Here is a 20,705-nt window from a genome sequence, read left to right on the forward strand (position 1 = left end):
GGACGGATGGACGGTGGTGACCCCACATACCCTGGCTCCAGGCCCACTCCCCCTCCTCTCCCCAGCTCGCTGACGCGGTCTCCCGGCGCTGCGGGTTTGGCAGGACTGGCGATGGCCGCTTTGAGGTGACTCACAGATGAGAAAGAGGCTCAGAACGCCCCCTCCTCCTCCCCAGGAACTCAGACCCCAGACCCTCCCGCCGCCAGCCCAGCCCGGCACCCGAGCTTCCGGGGGGTACGGGGTGAGAACCCGAGTCGGCGGTCAAGCTGAGTCGGTGGCCAAGCTGAACCGGGCCCCTCGCCGATGGTCTGCCCGGCCTCAGTCTCCCCCCTCACCTGACAAGGATCCTTGGGTCTTGAGGTTGGGGAGGGAGGGAAGAAAGGCAGCTGAGCACACGGGGTGGGGAGGGGAGCCAAGCTCGATGAGGACGAGGATGGAGAGTGAGGCGGGGGGGAGAAAGAAGGATGGAGGGAGGGAGGGACAGAGCCAGGGAGGGTGAACAAGCGAGCGAGCAACAGAGGGAGGGAGGGAGGGAGAGGCGGAGATGAGACGCCAGCACAGACACGGGCGGCTCCTGGGGCAGCCAGCAGCCAGCCGTTACCTGGACACGCCGCGGCTCCAACGCGCGCTCACTTTGAAGCTGCTCTCGCCGCCGTCGGCGTCTCTGCTCGCCTGGCGCAATCCCGAGCCCTGGGCCACCTGAAACCTCTCCGCCGGGCGCCTGCCGTTTTCCAAGCCGATGGGCTGGCATGGGACCGAGTTCCTTCCTGTCAGAGCCAAACACATACACACACACACACATGCAGACCCAGACGCTTGAATACAGAAAGAACGGGGCTGGGGGACGACCGTGGACGGATGGAAAGATGGACACACGGATGGCCGGTGGACATGAGGATCCGGGCCAACGAAGGGGAGAGGGGACGCGGAGGGAGGCGGTGGGAGGGGGGCCCTTTCAGGGAGGGAGGAGAGCCTGGGATAGAGGGTCTCCCGACATCCTGTCCCCTGCCCGCCCGGTGGGCTCTGGGCCGGCTGCCCGGGTTGAGGGATGGGGGAGGGGGGTGGGTGGGACCCGCTTCCGTGGCTGAAATGGGCTCCGGCGGGGGCAGGGCTGGCTCCCCTGGGGCGACCCGGGCTGTGGGTGAGTGACTGTGTGCCCCAGCGTGTGCCTGTGTGTGCGCCTGAATGCATGTGCACCTGTGTGTGCGTGCCTGCGTGTGTGCCATCTGTGTGTGTAGATAAGAGCCCCGGCCTTCACGCCTGCCCGTATGGCTGTACTGTCTCTGTGCGTAAGCGTCTTTGCTGCCTGCCTCCATTTTTTGTTTTCTAATAGCTCACTGGTGGATGTGGGGAGAAAGCGTGGCCAGGCTGGGCTGGGCAGCAGGGGCCCCGGGCCCAGGTTCTGCCTGGCAAGGGTCTGCCTCCCCATCGGGGGGAAGCTGCTGACCACACAACCTCTGCCCGGCTGATTCCTGGCCACCCTGCCTGGCTCCTCCTACAGGTAGCCCTGCCCGGAAGAAGACCAGCATGACCCCCCTAAGCCGCTTCTGGGAGAGGGAGCTCATCCCCTCGAGTCCCGCCTGTCGGTCACATACAACTGTCTTTCTGGGTGCCCCCACGGCTCTGTGGACATCCTTAGCTCTGCCTGAACATGTGTACACAGACGTGTGTGTGTGTGTGCGTGTGTTTGCGCCCACGCTCGCTCACACCCAGTTCTCACTGCATCCCCTTGCTTGACTTTCAGCATCAGGACCCTGTCCTTTGCATCTCTGCTCCTCTTGGGCAGATGGACTGTGGTGTTTGTGTAGGGAAACCCTTCTGGCGGGGTGTGTGTGTGTGTGTGTCTTCCTGTCGGTGCTCGAGCAGGACTGCGTGTCTGTGTGTGAGTGTCTGCGGGTCTGTGTCTGTGCGCGCCGGTCTGCATGCCTGTATGTGAATCTGTGTACCCGCGTCTGTGCCTGTGGCCGTCCGTGTGCCTGTGTGTGCACGCGTGAGCGTCTCCCTCCTCTATCTTTTGCACTCTGCACGATCCAGACTGATCCCCGTGCCTGGATTAGCGTGACAACTTATCAACAAGGCAGGAAAGGAGAATCCAGACCTGTCAGTCACCGAGTCCAATCCTCCCCTCCCTGCTCCGCCCGCTCTCCCACCCTCACCCCCCCCCTCCCCCCGCATCCTCCAGTCTCCGGGCTACGGAAACACAGGCAAATGTGCCTCAAGCCCTCGTTGGCCCCACAGAGCCGCCGCCGCAGTGTAGGGTTACAGCGAAGGGCAGTGTGTGCAGCACAAGGTATGTGCACTGGAAAGATCGGCCGGGCCTCCAGAGCATCTGCTAATGCGCCCAGAGCTGGGAGCTGCTGGGAAGGAGAAGCCAAAGAAGCAGAGCTGCGAAGCCAGCCCTCCCGGCAGCCAGCCCGCCCGCCTGCCCGCCCGCCCCTGGGTCCCCAGCTCCCTCCCCTCCTCCCCACAACACTTCTCTTTCCTCTCTTCTGCTCTCCCCCCATCCGCCCGCCCGCCCCCGGGAGACGTGGAGAGACTGGAAAGCAGCCTTCTCCCCAGATCCGGGCCAGGCAGGGTCGGGCCCAGGGCCCGGGCTCCAGTCTCCCTCCACCCTTTCCCACAAGCCCGCTGACCTGCGGCCTCTCCCCCTCTCTCCCTCCCTATCGGCCCCCTCCCTCCCACCCTCCGGCCCGGGGCAGCCAAGGATGAGAACTGTCCAGGCCCCTCCACCTCCCACCCCCATCCCCGGCACTGCCCGGCGGTCCCCAGTCTCCGGCTGAGGCCCAGGCTGGAGGTCGCTTTCCCTTCTCAAACGCCAGCTGGCCCTGGCAAAGGCGGGCAGCTCTGGTTGGCGGGGCTCAGCCCAGGGTGCCCGGGAAGGTGCCCACGGCACCAGGCTGGCGCCCACGTGACAGGGACATCTCTCTCCCCTCAATCTGCCCATTGTCTCTCCCTCAGAGGCAGGGCCAGTCTGGAAACGGAGCATCCCCGGTCTCCAGTAGACAACAATTCCCCTACCCCTCACCCCGCACCTTTCCCTCAAGGATCTCTGGGCCCCTTCACCCCCAGAGATCTCTGGGGCTGGACCAGGGGGAACCAGGAGCTGTCTGGGGGCCACCACTTTCTGGCACGTGGCCCCTTGGGGGTGACCCGAAGCGGGGCAGAGGATGGGGGAAGGAGGGGAAGGGCCTGGGGAGGGGGGAGGGGGCCGGGGGCCGGGGGCCAGGCCTGGCTGTGTTACCCAGAGTGCTCACTTTCACCTCTGCTCAGCCCCAAACCGCAAGCGACCACACGGTTCCTATTAAGAGCTGTGGGGCTTCGCCATTCCTGGGTTGTTGGCCAGGGCACCTTCTTCCTGGTTACAAAACACCAGGAGAGACCACACAAGAGAGAGAGAGAGAGAGAGAGAGACAGACAGACAGAGAGAAATGCAGAGGGAGAGAAGCACTGAGAGCCTGAGAGATGAAAGCCCAGGGAGGAGGATGAGGAGGAGGTGAAGGAGGAGGAGAAGGAGGAGCAGGGTGGGGGTTGAGGGAGTGAGGGAAGCAGAGAGGGATATACTTACTGGGGAGATGGCACCAGGAGGCAGAGGAGAGAGGAGAGAGGCAGAACCCCACAAAGGTGTGGAGAACTGACTAAGGGAGAGAGAATGGGGGACGAAAGGAAAAAAGAGAGGGAGAAGGAAGCGACAGGGAGAGAGGCAGAGCAGAGAAAGAGAGGGAGACAGAGGGTTGGAGAGAGATGAATGGAGAGAGGGAAAGGAGAGAGGGAGAGAGAGAGAGAATGACGGAGAAGGGAGAGAGGAAGAAAAGAGAATGAGGGAGAAAAGGAGAGAAGGAGGGAGGGGGAGAGGAAAAAAGGGAGAGAGGGAGAGAGAATGAGAGTAGGAGAAAGGGGGGGAGAGGAAAAAGGGAGAGAGGGAGAGAGAATGAGAGAGGGAGAAAGGGAGGGGGGAGAGGAAAAAGGGAGAGAGAATGAGAGAGGGAGAAAGGGAGAGAGGGAGAGAAAGGATGAAAGAGGGAGAGGGAGAAAGGGGGAGAGGAAAAAGGGAGAGAGAAAGATCCAGGAGCCTGGGAGACTGGAGCAAGAAGGCGCAGGAGATGGCAGGGCGGAGGGGAGGCAGACAGGCGGGTGCGCGGGCAGGCGGGCGGCCGGCGGTGTGAAAGAGATTGCAGTAACCTCGGCTTTCCACCTCCTGACCCCTGGAGCCTTGGAAAGATAACAACCCCAGAATAGTGCTGACTTGCCTTTCAGAAATCCAATATCCTCGCCTGGTGAACTAATCGACTACCTGGACTCACAATACCCACACTGCAAAGGATTAATCCTGCCGCTGAAAATCTTTAATTAGTTTAACAGTTTCAGGCTGCTCAGAGGCAGGGACACAGACACACGAGCTGCAACAACCCCCCCACCCCATATGTACGTTGCCCCCCTCCACGGTCTCCCCAGATCCTTCCACCCCAAACTGGGGGGGCAGGGGCTTCACCCCAAATTGGGGAGCAAATGAGGACCTGGACTGCCCACCTGCTAGAGGAGCCCAGCTCACCTGCCTGCTTCTTCCCCCCAACCTGACATCTCACCCCCAAGACCCCTATTTTTCCCACCCCCCGGGACTCCTGCTCTCACCCCCCACCCCCAGATTCCACTTCCACCCACAGATCTTGACCTCTCACCTCCTCCTCCTCCTTCCATCCCCTTAAAGTCTCAGGGGGACCCCCCTTCTCCGTCCCCCGACCCCAACACCAGCTCCCCACTGGCCTGGGAGCTGCGGCCCAGAAGCTGGAGTCTGAAGACCCCTCTGAGACAGGGGCAAAGTGGAGACACACAAACAGGGCCCCCCACAACCCACTGGGGGGGTTGGGAGGCTGGGCAGGCAGTGAAGTCCAGGCCCAGGCATCCAATAATTGGTTGGAGAGCGGGGGTCACATCACCCAGGAAACGGGAAAGCACCCGCCACTCCGCTACAACCTGCAAACCCCAGAGTCAGACAACTACACAACGACAAACCCATCACCCCATGTAAGCCAGCCAAACAACAAACCCCGTCACCCCATGTGAGCCAGCCACACAATAACCTGTCATCTCCCAGTTTGAAACAGCTACACAATCCCATCGCCCCATGTGAGCCAGCCACACAGCAACCCTGTCATCTCCCAGTGTGAAACAGCCACACAAAATCCCCATTGGAACCAGCCACACAGTAACCCCATCATCCCGTGTGAACTAGCCACACAACAACCCTGTCACCTCCAGTGTGAGCCAGCCACACAACAATCCTTTCATGTTCAGTGTAAGCTGGCCACACAACATCCCCATGTGATACAGCGACATAATAGCCCCGTCACCTCTAGTGTGAGACAGCCACACAATAACCCTGTCCCCCCAGGTAAGCCAATCACACGGCAACTCTGTCACCTCCCAGTATGAGTCAGCTGCACAACATCTATGTGTGCCAGCCTCACAATAGCCTTGTCACCTCCAGTGTGACAGCCTCACAACAACCCCTCATCCCATGTGAAACAGGTACACAACACCCTACCACCCCATATGAGCCAGCCACACAACAATGCTTTCATCTCCAGTATGAGTCAGCCGCACAACATTCCCATGTGAGGCAGCCATAAAGTAACCCCATCACTCCAATGTGAGTCATTCACACAACAATCCCATCACCCACTGTGAACCGGCCACACAACAACCCATTACTCCGTGTGAGCCAGCCACAAAACAACCTTGTAACCTCCAGTGTCAGCCAGTCACACAACACCCCCATGTGAGTTAGCCACACAGTAACCCCATCACCCCGTGTAAGAGAGCCACACAACGAGCTCCCCATAGTAAGCACATCACCCTCCTGCTGATAGTAATAATAATAATGGTATTTGTTAAGTGCTTACTATGTGCCAAGCACTGTGCTAAGTACTGGGAGAGATACAAGGTAGTCAGGCTGTCCCACATGGGACTCACAGTCCTAATCCCCATTTTATAGATGAGATAGCTGAGGCCCAGAGAAGTGAAGTGACTTGCCCAAGGTCACACAGCTGATAAGTGGCAGAGGCGACATAAGAACCCACAACCTCTGACTCCCAAGTCCATGCTCTTTCCACTAAGCCACGCTATTTCTGCGGATCAGACAGCCTCACCACAACCGGTCACCCCCACAGCCAGTCACCTCCACAACTTGTGCCCCTCTAGTGGGGGACGGCACAACAATAACGCTCTGACACAATCCAAACTCAACAACTCTACATGGACCTGTTGCCCAGCGACCACATCCCCTCACCCCCCGGACTATCTAGCGCCCACCTCAGGGTTCCGGTCTGCCTCCCTTTAACCGCTAGATTTGCCAACGCCCAACTGGGGTCCTGGCCTACCTCTCCTCATCCCCTGGATTTGGTAGCCACCACCCTGTCCCCCATGCCAGGGTCCCTGCCCACCGGTGGAGGGTGGGACAGCAGAGTCTGCGCAGCTCCAGGCGGACCCCCTCTGGTTTGAGACCTGGAGGATAGACCCCTCAAGCTACTGAGAAACCAGGAGGCCCAGTAGAACTGGCCACTTCCTGTGGGAGCCGTCTTCCCAACCCAGACTCTCCCAGTTCAAGGGACAGCCCCACTGGGATGGGGCCCGAGGACTGGTGGAGGCCCAGGCAGGAGGAGGCCAGCGAGACCAGTTACTCCCCAGCCCCCCTGAGCTTGGTTCCCCCATGCAGTTTTGTGGGGGAGGCTGGGCTGAGAACCCCCAACTGGCTGTAATAATAATAATAAAAAATAATAACTGTGGTATTTGTTAAGTGCTTACTATGTGTAAGGCACTGTACTAAGCACTGGGCTAGATACAAGCTAATCAAGTTGGACACATGGGGCTCACAGTCTTAATCCCCATTTTACAGATGAGGTCACTGAGGCACAGAAAAGTTAAATTACTTGCCCAAAATCCCATTGTAAGTGGACTAGTGGCAGAGCTGGAATTAGAACTCATGGCCTTCTGACTCTCAGATCCATATCCTATCCACTAGGCAGTGCTGCTTCTCCCCACATTTTGGCCTGTTAGACCTGCGTGGGACAGAGGACAAGTCACTTAACTTCTTGGTGCCTCAGTTACCTCATCTGTAAAATGGGGATTAAGACTGTGAGCCTCACGTGGAACAACCTGATGATCCTGTATCTACCCCAGTGCTTAGAACGGTACTTAGCATACTGTAAGTGCTTAACAAATACCAACATTATTGTTATTGTTATTATTATTATTGTTATTGTTACCCAATCTGATTAGTCTATATCTACCCCACTGCTCAGCACATAATAATTTCTGAATACAACAATTCCTAGGACCATTAATACTACCACTAATAATAATTGTGGTATTTGTCACGTGCTTACTCTAAGCCAAGCACTGTACTAAGCCCTGGGGTAGATACAAGCAAATCGGGTTGGACACAGCCTGTCCCATGTGGGGCTCGGAGTCTCAATCCTTATTTTACAGATGAGGTAAGTGAGGCCCCAAAGTAATACGGCAAGTAAATTGCAGAGGTGGGATTAGTATTACTATTAGTACGGCAACGATTGTAATAATAATATAATAACATCAATAGTAAGAATAATAATAAGCGCTGAGTGTGGCAGGGGGAACCTGGAGACTCAGGTGTCCAAGGCACTGACACATCCCCTTATCTCACCTCCCTCCCTCCTGCTGTGTGGCTTTGGGCAAATCATTTAACCTCTCCATTTCAGGCTCCCAGGCTGTAGAATAGGGATACGATGCCACAGTCCTCCTAAGTCTCCTCTCTCAAGCCCAAGCCCAAGTCTCTGAGGATGGGAGAGGTCAGACTGGAGAGGAGGGAAAGCCATATGTACTTCAGGTTGGTTGGGATAATAATAATAGTAATAATTTTTGTATTTGTTAAGTGCTTACTACGTGCCAGGCACAAACTAAGCGCTGAGGTAGGAGGCTGGAGGCTGGTCTAAGGTGCGAGGCCGTCAGAGCAAGAGGCGGTTCACGACTGGAGGCCGGTCGGGGGTAGAGGCTGTTTGTAGTTAGAGGCCCACGAGGCTACAAATGTGTATTCTGGACATTCAATAATCTTGAAAACACATGTTTCCAGGGACTGTCTGGATCCCTCTGGGAGTCAGTCATCTCGGGCCTCAAGGAGAATACTCATTAGCTCTAGTTCTACATTTTCACTGGAAAACTTTTTGCCAGGAGAGGCTGATGGTGCCAGATCCAGGCTTTGGAGGCCACTCTACCTATGCCACTGCTGACATTCTTTTCCCAGGAATGAGAGTCACTGTGATCTGAATCGAGTCCTTCCTTATTTCTATTAATGGCTGTCTCCCTGTCTAGACTGTAAACTCATTGTGAACTCATTGTGGGCAGGGAATGTGTCTTTTTATTGTTATACTGTACTCTCCCTAGTGCTCAGTCCAATACTCTGCACATAGTAAGCGCTCAATAAATACGATTGACTGACTGCTGATGCTGGGTCCCTCTGGGTCCCTCCAATACTACTCGTCTCACTCTTCTGTCTGGGCACTAGGTCTGGCATAGAGGGGGTACCCCTCTTGGGATAATTAGAGGGCACCTGCCCCCTGCCCCCCAACCCGCTGGCATGTGTGGACCATGTGGGGCCGGGGGCTCTGGGCCGCTTTCCTACTGCCCCTGGGGTGGGAGGGGTGCTGGCTCGGAAGCTGGGAGGATTAGGGTGCTTGGGAGGGACATGGGGGTGGGAGAGGGAGCACAGTACCTTGGAGATCACGGACCTGGGGCACCTCTGCCGGGGGCCAAGGTGCGGGGATGTAAGGAGCCCACCCCTAACCTCAGTCCTCACCCATACCAGCTCACAGGCTCTCCAAGGGACCAGGGATGGCAGGCGGGGGGAGACAGGAAGGGGGTGTTGGCGGGAATTGAGGCGGGGGGGGGTTGTGAAACCAGGCGACAGATGGGCTGCAGAGGCAGCGGTGCTGTGGCCGGCTGGAGCCCGGAGCCGCAGTTCAGCGAGGAGCTAGCAGGGAAATGTCTAATTTTAGCTGCGTCCTCACTGCCAGCTTTGTTCCCCGCCCCAACGGGGATGGGGTGGTGGGGGGAGAGGGGAGGGGTGAGGCAGCTCCCGGCTCCCCGGCCCAGAATGCTTTGCAAGTCCTGCAATCGGTGTGTGTGGGGGGTGTCTCACCCCCGGACCCCTGGGGCCCCCGCCTCTCTGATGCCCCCTCAGCCAGGCCTGTGGTTCCCCCTGCCCCTCCCTTGCTTTCTGGCCCTGCCCCTCCGGCCTAGAGTCGGAGTCCTCAAGACCCAAGGTAGCAGTGACCCTCCTCCGGCTCAACCCTACAATGTCTCCCCTCCCTCATTTTCCAGGCAAGGGGGGAAGGACTGGGGCTTTAACCCTTCAGGACCTATGGGGCAGTGAAGGGCCCCTGCATCTGCCAGGAGCGGGGAGGCGGTGGGCCCAGAATGGGGCGGGATCGGGGTGGGGGGTGGAGGGGGGGAGTAGGAAAGGGGAGCCAGCTCGGAGCCCTAGGGGGGTGGGGGGAGGGAGAGAGAGGCAGCATCAGGTGACAGAACCAAGCTATTTCTTCCATCAACATCCTGCCCGCCCCCTCCTCCTGCAGCCTGATCTCAAAGCCCCCAGTCTCAGGGCTGTTCCCTGGTGGGCATAGTGCTCCCCCACCCCATCCCCCAAGACCTTGGCAGGACCCTGGCACTTACCCAGCCCCCCGCCCCCCGCCAAGGCCCTCCGGAGAGGAGTGGGCAGAGTAAAAAGTCCCTCCCCCAGCCTTTTTCAGAAACCACCTGGACCACAGCCAAGGGGCTCACCCGAAGCTGAGATTTACTGTCGGGACCCCTGTCCCGTCCCCCACCCCTCTACTCCCTCCTGTCTCCCGGGAAACCCCAGCGCCGGCAGGGGGCGGCTGGGAACAGGCCGGTGGGCCAGGACAGAGGGGGGTGGGCAGCCCTCTGGGGCCACAGAGCCTGGGCTGTGGGCCAGTGGTCCTCCTCCCAGTTAAAGAATCAGGTTCTGTCCCCTCCCCTGCTGCCTCAGCGGGGTGAGGTGGGGCAGAGCCCTCCATTCTCCTCCCAGGGGGCGGCACCTTGGGGAGCCTGAAAAGCAGAGGAGCCCAAGGTCTGGGGGCGGGAAGCTGCCGGGAGCTGGAGCGGTTCAGAGGGTGGCCGGGCTGGCAGAGGGGGGACCGGACCCCAAGTCAGGGCCCTGGGCCCAGGGGCTTGGCCAGTGGGTCCAGCCTGGGAACTGCCCCCCGGCCATCCCCGAAAGCTTTTCTAGTGAAATACAAAACCCAAGTTGTTGATGCCTGTGTGCCTGTGTGCCCGCATGTTTCCACATGTGCCCTCGTATGCCCTGTCAGTCAGGCGTCAGTGTGAAGATGCCCATAAATTGCTCCATTAATTCTGCTAACGGAGGAGAGCCCAGCTGCCAAGGGGCAAGGGTCCTGGGGGACCTGGGCTCCTTCCCGGAGGGGCCCCCTCCGGGGCCTAGTGGGAGGGAAGGTGGCAGGACCACCTCCCCCAGTCCCATATCCCTCTTTGGGATCCTGCAACATGCTCCCACCCTACCCCCACGGCACCTAGACTTTGCCACTTTGCCCCAGGATCTGGCCCGGGGTCCCTGAGACACCCCATCAGGGGCTGAGGATGCTGGGGGCTGAAGCAGGCAGCAGGGGTCCCCCCACAGGGACCCTCCAACCGGGGGAGGTGGAGGATGACCAGAATCTTTCACCGATAGGCAAACGTGGGGGGTAGGGAATGCAGGAGCCTTGGGACACCACTCCCTCTCCCAGGATCCTGTGGCTGCAGCTGGGGACTCCAGGGGCCAGGGCGTTTTGGAGACTAAAAATCTCAAGAAATCCCAATCTAGCTCCCTGGTGGGGAGTTGTAGGGACCAGTGTAGACCCCACCCTCGCCCAACAACCAACTGTCTCTCAGGCAAGGCTGTGCTAGAGTCATGGGTGGGAGGGCAGCTCCCCCAAGCTGTCCACTGCTGTCCTCTAACCTCCATTGCCACTGTTCTCTGACCTCCTGCTTACCGACTTCAGAGCCGGATTTTTATCTCAGCAATAGATGACTACAATGTACTTGGCCAACAACCAAATTGTTGCAAAGTGTAAAGCCCATATTAAGCAGAGAAAGGAAATAATAATAATAACAATAATGATAATAATAAAAAATGATTACTCTTTATTTAGTGATGCTCCAAGCTCCCCCACCCCCTCCCTTCTCCCAGGGGGCGGTCTAAGAAGGATACTGAATCCCCCACTTTACAGATGGGAAAAATGAGGCCTTCAGAGGCTCTCTAGTCTCCAAACTGCCTGCTGACATACTACTCCTGTTGGGGTACCCCTTAAAACCCCAGATTGTTAAGAGCAGGTCTTGGTGCCAGCTGGCATTTACTGGACTGCCCAGGGTGTGGTAAGCTTGGCAAACAGCATGGCTCAGTGGAAAAAGCCTGGGTTTAGGAGTCAGAAGTCATGGGTTCGAATCCCAGCTCTGCCACTTGTCAGCTGTGTGACTGTGGGCAAATCACTTCACTTCTTGGTGCCTCAGTTACCTCATCTGTAAAATGGGGATTAACTGTGAGCCTCACATGGGACAACCTGATTACCGTCTCTACCCCAGCGCTTAGAACAGTGCTCAGCACATAGTAAGCGCTTAACAAATACCAACATTATTATTATAAGTGTCACTTTGCTTGCCCCCAAGGAGCTTACCCTCAGACCAAAGTTTCCATCTGGGCAGAGGCCTGGGCACCAGCAAAGGAGTCTAGCCCGGCAATGGTCAGGTCTGGACCACAGACGGCCAGATTTGGCCCTGGGGGCTTCTTTTGGGTGGGCGGGACTCTCCGTTTCGGGGTGGTTGGGCCTTGGGGTGCTGCAGTCCCAGCAGCCCCTCCCATCCCTGCAGCACACACATCCATAGGCACACGCACGCATACACGTGCTTGCCCCCATGCTCTCAGCAGAGCCGTGTCTCCTGGCCACGCACAGACCCTGCAGCCATGTGGCACCCCCGGTCTGGAACCAAGGACTTGCAGGGGCATTCCAGATCCACTCCAAACCCCCGGGCAGCCATTCCTGGGCCAACTCCAGGTAGCAGGTATGCTGCTCTGGGAAGCAGCATGGCCTACTCGACAGAGCACGAGCTTGGGAGTCAGAACGACCTGGGCTCTAATCCCGGCTCTGCCACTTGTCTGCTGTGTGACCTTGGGTGAGTCACTTTTCATTCAATCGTATTTAGTGAGCGCTTGCCGTGTACAGAGCTCTGCACAAAGTGCTTGGAGAGTATAACACAACAATAGACACGTTGCCGGCCTGCAACAAGTTTATACTTCACTTCTCTGTGTCTCAGTGATCTCATTCTGTAAAAAACGGATAAGACTCGGAGCCCCATGTTGGAACAGAGATTGTGTCCCCCCCCTGATTAGCTTGGATCTACCAGAGCGCTTAGTATGTGCCTGGCACATTGTAAGCTCTTAACAAACACCATCATTATTATTAAATACCAGGATCCGCAGAATCAATGGTACCAGGGCTGCCCCCCCCCACAGATGGATACACTGGGCAGCCAGGCAGTGAGGCTCCAGTCTGAGCATTGGGGGAAGGGCCAGAGGCTGTGTTTGTGCCGGGGGGGTGGTCAGCTCTGCTAGGGGCTCTGCTAGGGGCTCAGCAGGGATGCCATGTCCAAGGCTGGCAGGCGGGGTCGGCACCGCCGGCGGCGGCGGTGGGCGTCTCGGAGTCCCCAGGGACTGGCATTGCTGGCGGTGGGCCCCTCGGGGGGACCCCAGAGACTGCAGTCTGGATGTCAGGGGAAAGAGGTTGGGGACAGATCATCTGGACCTCAGCAGAGGTCCACTGTAGGATCGGTGGAGAGCGGGGTGGTGGGCGGGGGGACCCCCAGCCCCTGAGACGGACCTGCTACTGCCCCGCCATACCCTGCAGGAAGAGGGCGGGCTCCCCCCTGCCTTGGAGAATTTCCTGTTTGTCTCCTGCCATTGGCATAACCGGACTCGGGGACCCCTGGTGCTCTGCTGGGCTCCAGATGCCCCAGCTGCCGTTTCCTTGCTGGGCCAGGTGTGTGTATGTGTGGGGAGCGGGAGATGGGGGGTTGGCGTAGCCAAGTCTCGGAATGAGGGGGCCTTCAGGAGCAAGGGGGACTGGGAGCCCTAATTGAACACGGCGAATCTAGCCCCAAGATCCAAAGAGGCACTGAGCGTGAAGAAGCCGGCAGGCCATGCCCCTGGCAAATGCAGCCACTGGAAACAAGGGAGGGGCCCTCTCCCATCCCCATCCCTGCCGCCACTGCCCGAGCCAGAGGACCTGGAGCCAAGGTGAATGGGGGGGGTCCCCCGCTTCTCCACAGCCCCAGAGCTGCCCAGACTCCGCTCTCCCTTCCCCTCCTTGACGAGGCAGCAGCAACTGAGAACACAGGGAGCAGGAGGCTGGATGGAGTCCAAAAAGACTTAAAGCAAAAGCAAGCTGCCTGCAGGGGGAGCGGAGGAATCAGAAGCCAAATTAGGCTCTGAGCCCTGAAGAAAATCCATGGAGAGCAGGTGGGGGGAGAAGAGATGGAGAAGAGAGAGTGCGAGAGCCTGAGTGGGGGAGGAGGAGGAGGAGGAGGAGGAGGACGAGGAGGAGGAGGACAAGGAGGAGGAGGAGGAGGAGGAGGAGGAGAAGAGAGGAGAGGAGAGGAGAGGGAGAGAAAAGAAGTGACAGGGTGAGGGAATGGGGGGAGGAGGAGAGAAGGCAGAGGCGAGTGGGGGGGGAGAGGAGGAGGGGGGCGGCGAGGAGAAGAGGAGGGAAGAGAGGACAGCAGGAAAAGGGGCACTTCACCAATGGAATGTCTGTCCGGGCACGAGGTCTGCGCTTTTGGCTTGAGTTTCATCTCCAGGCAATTGGCTGAGGGTCGCCGTGAGGAAACGGGTTTGACTTCTCCCATGGTGGCATCGGTGGTTGTTCCCCAGGCCGGGCTGGACAACCAAGCTCCAGGGCCTGGCCAGAGTTGGGCCTCAGAGACCCTCACCTGCTCCCCACCGGCTGCCCCCCTAGCTCCTGGAGCTGAGGAGCAGGGGGTAGAGGGTAGCTCCTCTCTGGGCTCTCTGGGTCTCCTGAGGTAGGACATGAGGCAGGACAGAGAGGCCTCCCCTTTAGGGGGCTGAATCCCACTCGTCTCTAGGCCTGAGATCCTGCACCCCGCCGCCCTGCTCTCCCTGGCTCCCTGAGACCTCAGCGAGGAGAGAAACTCCTGAGAGAGGAGAGAAGAGGGGAGAGCGAGGAGGAGCGAGAGCCAGAGAGCGAGGGGAGGAGAGGGGAAGGAGGGGATGGACAGGAGAGACGCTGCTGCCTCCACTGCTGCTGATGCTCAGAAAGCCAGCCACTCTAATCAAGGTTTGGAGAATTCATCCTTCCTCTGCCTCCCTCCCGTTCTCTCCAGGCAATTCTGAGGCAAACCTGGCCCTGCCAGCCCCAGCCTCTTCCCTCGGTGTGCTCTCATGCTTTATTTATTTCACTGCCTCTTTTCCTATTTTTTTTTTTGTGGTGTTGTTAATGTATGCATGAGTTTTCGGGAGCCAGACAGCCGGCAGCCTGAGAGCTGTCAGGACCCCAGAGGAAGGGGGTGAGGAGAAGAAACCAAAACCAAAAAGGGGGAAGGAAGGGGAGAGGAAAAAGTTTCATCTGTACGCAGACCAGACAACTCCAGGGCCTGTGGTTGGGGATGGCTCCCTGGGGGGATGGGGAGAAGGCATGGAGGAGGAAGGCAGGGGGGTGGAGGGAGACCCAGGCTCCTGCCCCTGGCCAGCACCCACGCTTCCCATCCCAGGTCCTCGGCCAGTCAGCCCATCCGCTGGGCTCAGCTCCACCCAAGCTGGACCCGGGACCACTCCACCCCGGAGGCGGACGCGTTCAGGAGTGCCAACGGCAGGTGAGCGGGAGGCGACGACGGTGGAGCATCCCGAGGAAGGTGCGAGGTGCTTGGGTGGCCCCAACGGCGGTGCCCGGAAATGCCTTCCTCTCCCAGCTGCGGGTGGGAATGGGGAAAACATGTCCGCTCCCCCCCTCCCCCTCCACCGGCCCCCAATCGATCTACACCCTGTATCTCTGGCCCGCTCGCTGGAGTTTAAGGGAATTCAGAATCTGTAATCTTGACACCACACAGGCCTACCCGGGATCCAGTTTCCACAGCAACGGGGGGTCAGAGGGCAGAGAGGGGAGCCCGCTCCTCTAGTCAGAATCCCAATTGTTAAGTCTCCAAATAAACAGCTGAAATGGACAGGAGGGAGGGAGGGAGGTGGGGGGCGGGAGGGAGGGAGGCTGGAGTGGGAGGCTGGTTGGTGGGGGGGCCGGGAGGAAGAAGGGGGGGGAGGATGAGGTTTGAAGCAGCTCAGTGTGGCGTTGTCAGCGAGATGTCACTAATTGTCTGCAGGAACAGTGCGCCGGCTTTTAACCGCTTCGGTGCCGGGGCTGCCGCGGCTGTGGCGCCGGGCTTGGGGAGGGGGCTGGGACCCCCGCCACACCCTACCACCCGCCTTCTCACGAGGAGTGGGAAGGGGAGCCAGTGGGCAGCCGTGGGCCAAGGGAGAGGTCTGGCGAGATCTAGTGCTCTGAGCTGGACGTGGTGGCTTCCCGCCCTAAACGGGGGAGACCCTCCCATTGGGAGTGCTTGGAGATCTGCAGAAGGAGGGGCTCTCCCCTCTGGCTGTGTCCACAGTGGTGGCCTGCTCCCTGGCCCATGGCCTCTGACTGCTGGAGGGGGAGCAGCAGATCACACCGGATCATCGTCTTCTCCCCTCGGGCACCGAGGCCAATCCCGCGCCCTCCGGACCGCAAACACCCCTCGCTCACTCAGATGCCTGGATGGAGGGGTGGCCATCTCTGGGACCCGTCCCAGAGCCGGCCTGGGCAACGAGGATGGCAGTGGCTCTCCCTGCTCCTGCCTCCTCCAGTCAGTCTTCCTGGATTGGGTCTCCCTCAATGTGGGGCAGGGACCGGCCCTGCTCACAACCCTGCATCTCTGACCACCCCAGAGCTCGGCACAGAGAAGAGCTTAATGAATGTTATTACTGTGATCAGCCTCACTCCATCCCTTCCCCTCTCTGCACGACATGGCCCCCTGGTCCCCCTGGTCCCGGGCCCCTAAATCCCCCAGGCTGGGAGCCAGCCCTGCCTCTCTCCTGCCCTCTGCAGGTTTCTGGGGACTACAGCACCTGCCGAGTCCGTGGCTTCGCCCCAACTTGGTGAACTCTGGACACACCGTGGAGTGTACCCACCTCGTAATTCAATCGTATTTATCGAACGCTTACTATCTGCAGAGCACTGTACTACGCGCTTGGCCCACCGGCTGGCGATACAGGTTCCGGGGCACCAGGTACCGTTGCATATCCTCTAGACTGTGAGCTTGTCGTTGGCAGGAGTGTGTCTGTTATACTGTACTCTCCCACGCGCCTAGTACAGTGCTTTGCACACAGTAAGTGCTCAGTACATTCGAATGAATTGAATCGAATATGCTCACCTGCACCCCTGCACCCCCAGACACAGTCTGCCTGCATCCATGCCCCCAACATTCAGCCCACCTGTGACCCGCCTCCCCCAAATGCAACACATCTGCCCCCTTCCTCCCAGTGTAGTCTAACTGCCCCCTTGCCCCAATATGGACTGCCAGCCTCCGACCCCGCAACAGCTCACCAGCCCCCTGCCTCCCCAAATGCAGTCCACCTACCCCTGCAGACACAGCTCACCTGCCCACTATAAGTGAGTCTGAGTCCTTCACTCTTGGGGGTTCAGCTCAGGCCAGACTCTGGATTTTCTTGTATCACGTATCCTTGCCTGCCCGCAGACAGACACTCAGAGGGCCACCCTGCTAGAGCTGCAGACAGTGGGCATGCCTGCCAGCTGCTCTCTTCCCAGGGACGAGAGGCGCCCTAACACAGACCTACACACGTCCTGGGCCACCCCGGTCCACCCACCCCCAGCCACGACCCCTCCGGCTCCTCGAAGGAGTCACCAACACATGGTTGGACCAGGGCTCCTCTCTTAGCACTGCCCAGCCTCTGACAAGCCTTGCTCCAACCTGCTGCTTGACTACCCTGCCCCCACCCCCAGGTCCACCTCCATCCCTGCAGGGAGACCCAGAAAGTGACCCCAGCCCCACACTCTCTCAGCACAGAGGCTCCTCTCCCCAGGGCACCTTGTTTTCTATTGCACCAGTGGGGCAGGAAGGACCGGGATGGGGAGTCGATGACTAGCTCTTCTAGATGCGGGGGGGCCCAGCCCATGAAACAGGCAGGGAAAAGGACTCCAGGACTGGGAACTGCAGTTCATTGGTCTGGCTTCTAACTCCCAGCTTCCCCTTGGGCCTGGGGTCACGGGGTTGAGCACAAGGAGTTGGGGAAGAGGAGCCAAACCCAAGTCCTCCTGGGGGATCCCTCATCAGTGGAATGTATGTTTGCCTCTTGGTGAGAGGGGCCTCTCCATGGGTCGGGGGTGGGAGGTAGCCCCTTTCCCACCCTCTCTGGAACCCCGGGGAACCTGTCTGGCTTTCTCTTGGGAATTCCGGGCTGTGCCAGGACAGGAGTCATCCCAGTGGTCCCTGGCTAGGGTAAATTGAGGGAAGGGGTCCTTCTAGATTGTAAGCTCATTTTCAGCAGGGAATGTATCTGTTTATTGTCATAGTGTACTCTCCAAAGCGCTTAGTAGAGTGCTTTGCACACTGTAAGCACTCAATAAATACGATTGCATTGGAGCGAGGGGGTGGGGAGGCACTGATTACTGCACCAGGTCCTGAGAGGAGCCAGCCCATCCAGAGACTTCCATGCTTCAGAAGCAATCAAATCGAGTTCTCTTGTCTCTCCATCTAGAGCGTAAGCTCACTGTGGGCAGGGAATCCATCTACCGACCTTGTTGTACTGGGCTCTCCCAACTGCTTAGTACAGTATCTCTGGATCATCATCAATAGTATTTATGGAGTGCTTACTAAGCGCTTGGATGAGTCCTATACAAAAGAGTTGGCAGGCACATTCCCTGCCTCCAGAAGCTTACAGTCTAGAGGGGGAGACAGACATTAATATAAACATAAATAAATGCATCATAATATAGAATTTAAAGATTTGTAAGTAAGTGCTGTGGGGCTGAGAGTGGGGCGAATATCAAAAGTCCAAAGGTCACGGATCCAAGTGCCTAGATGATGCAAAAGGGAGAGGGAGCCAGGGACAAGATGGTTTAATCAGGGAAGGCCTCTTGGAGGAGATGTAACCTTAATAATGCTCTGAAGGTGGGGAGTGCAGGGGGCTGGCATATATGGAGGGGGAGGGAGTTCCAGGCTTACTGCACACAGTAAGTGCTCAATAAATTCCATTGATTGATTGACTGCAGGGGTGCCTGCTGGTTTCCACTCCCCTAGTCATAGCTGCAACAGAAGCCCCTTGTGAGAGGGGAATGTTTCGCTTCTCCAGGCTACACTTTCAGAGTGCCTAGTACAGTGCATTGCACCCAGAGGGTGTTCACAACTACTACTTCTATACTACTAGCAATTTTGATATTGTCACACGGTTACAGCTCGCCAGGCCTCCACACAGTCAGCCCCTCAGGGGGCTGTAGCACCCCCCCCAAACACACACACACACACACACACACCCCACACACTGACTGCTCCATATGTTGATCACCTGACACTTAAAGTCACAGCCTCATGTCCCCTCAGCCAGTCAGTCACTTGAGCAGGGCACCAGGATGGTGGTCCCTCCCAAGTGCACTGGGGTCTCAGGGAAGGAGTTACTACGAGGAGGGGGGGTCTCCGGGAGTCAGATTGTACCCCCAAACCATCCCTCCCGATCTGACCCCTCTACACCCACCCACAAAGCTTTCCCCGGTCCCTGGATGCACACCCCAGCATCTGCCCTGGCTCCGGCTCAATTTTCCAGACAGCCTACAATCCCGGCCCCGAGGGGATCTCGATGGACCACCCAGTCTAACCCCCTGCCTATAGGAGAGGGAATGACCACGGTCCAGGGCCGGGGCGCTAATCTTCTTCGGAACTGCAGGAATGGACACCGGGCCACCTCCCTCGCTAGCCGGCCCCACCGTTCAATCACCCGGATGACTAGGAAGCTAGTCCCACTTATCTCCGACCCAGCTCCTGCAGGCTTTAACTCCACCCATCCCTTCATGTGCCATCGACTATGGGAGGGGGTGGGGGGAAATGGGGCACCCCCTCCCCACCTCCCGAAAGCCCATTCCCAACTTGTACCCAGCCCCTCGGCCTTCCATTCCCCAGGCTGGACAACCCCAACTTTGATCTGGGTCGTGGGGAGGGGGAGGCCCTACTGCTCTCCTGGGGGCAGGGATGACCTCATCTTTCAAATGCCAGCGATGCCCTGCAGGCGCCCCCTCCCCGCCAGCGCCCCCACCCCGGTCTCTCTCCCGTCTCAGCCCGGGTTCAGGCACCAGCCATCCGTCCGTCCAGCCCCGGGCTCTGCCCGCACGGGAAAACAGTGCAGACGGCGGCTAGATCTTCCTGCAGGAGCCATGGCCCGCTTAGCTTGCTCACTCTGTATGCTCAACCCAGGATCCTTTGCGTTGCCCTTTCCTGTAATCCCATCCCCCTCCCTGGCCAGGCCAGGCCAGGGCAGGGCAGGGCCCAACAGCCCGGGGCCTCTCCGGCTCTCTCTGTCTGCCAAAGTGCTGCCGCTGCTGCCGCTGCTGCCGCTGCTGTGGCTGCTGCGGTGCCGCGTTTCCTGCCCGTTAACCCTTTGTGCCGCTCCTCTTTTCCCGCCCGGAACTCCGTCGGCATCCGCTTGGCCTCGGGGAACCTCTGGGGGGGGTCAGGCTCCCCAAAGCTGCAGAGCGAGGGCCCCCGCCACCCACCCTCCCAGCAGGGCACAGACGCTCGGCTGGAGCAGCTGAATGTGACCTGAGTTATTTTCGCCAGTGGATCGCGTTGCAACCTCCTTTGGCCGCCGCCCCCTCCCCCTGCCCACCTTCCACAGGCCTGCCTGGCAGTCGCCTCTAGTTACCCGCTGTGGGCCTGCGGAACAGCGAACCTCAGACCCCTCGACTGGATCAGATAGTCAACCTTGGGCCCCCATGTCCTAGGGTCCTAGGTGAGGGAGAGGGTGAGAGGTGGCTTCTCAACTCGGGCCGGTTTTTGTGTCATAGTTGGGGCTCGAGGGTGACAAGCACCATGGATGTGCCCGCTGTGGGCTCAGACCTGGTTTGGGAGCCAGGCAGGGAGGGTGGCAGGACTAGCGGCTAGGGGGAGGGGCCTGGGGAAAGGGGGCATGACTAGCAAAACCAGATGCCAACTAGCATTTGTGTGACTGAAGCAAAGGGTTTTCCCAAAGGTGGTACCAAAAAGGGGAAACTGAGTTCCAGACAGAGCTGGGTATCAGAGCGAGGCTTCCCCCCGGCCCTTGCTCCTGTCTCCCAAAGGGGTCGCTGGCCAAGCCCCCCAGGAGTTGGCCTCTCCCTCCCCGGCCGGCCCCGCCCTGCCCCAGACCCCCTGCAGGAATGTGACTTGTCTGGTCTGGGCTGCCTTGGGTCCAGAAACTTAAGCGTCTCTAATGCCCCGGGCGGGTGGCCCCAGCTCACATGTCAGGAGAAGGCTGGGGTGAGGCCCCCACACCCCCCTTCCCCTCATGGGGTGGCCATAGTTAACCCAATCCATGCCAACCCCCCACAGCAAGGGACTGCTGGAAGTGATCTCTGACC

General features: G+C 58.9%; 1 protein-coding gene across 4 annotated transcripts in view; it reads right to left on the reverse strand.

The window, feature by feature from the left end:
• Positions 1 to 20,705, reverse strand: part of AHDC1 (AT-hook DNA binding motif containing 1) — a 92,576-nt gene that overhangs the window by 21,231 nt on the left and 50,640 nt on the right. For 2 of the 4 annotated variants that reach the window (XM_029080383.1, XM_029080381.1), the window contains exon 3: positions 602 to 767. The exons of the other annotated variants lie outside the window; for them this stretch is intronic. The gene's annotated coding sequence lies outside the window, so the exon portion shown is untranslated. The remainder of the gene's footprint in view (positions 1 to 601; positions 768 to 20,705) is intronic. 4 annotated transcript variants of the gene reach the window in all.

This window comes from Ornithorhynchus anatinus, chromosome 16 (assembly GCF_004115215.2).
Source record: "Ornithorhynchus anatinus isolate Pmale09 chromosome 16, mOrnAna1.pri.v4, whole genome shotgun sequence".
Taxonomy (NCBI): domain Eukaryota; kingdom Metazoa; phylum Chordata; class Mammalia; order Monotremata; family Ornithorhynchidae; genus Ornithorhynchus; species Ornithorhynchus anatinus.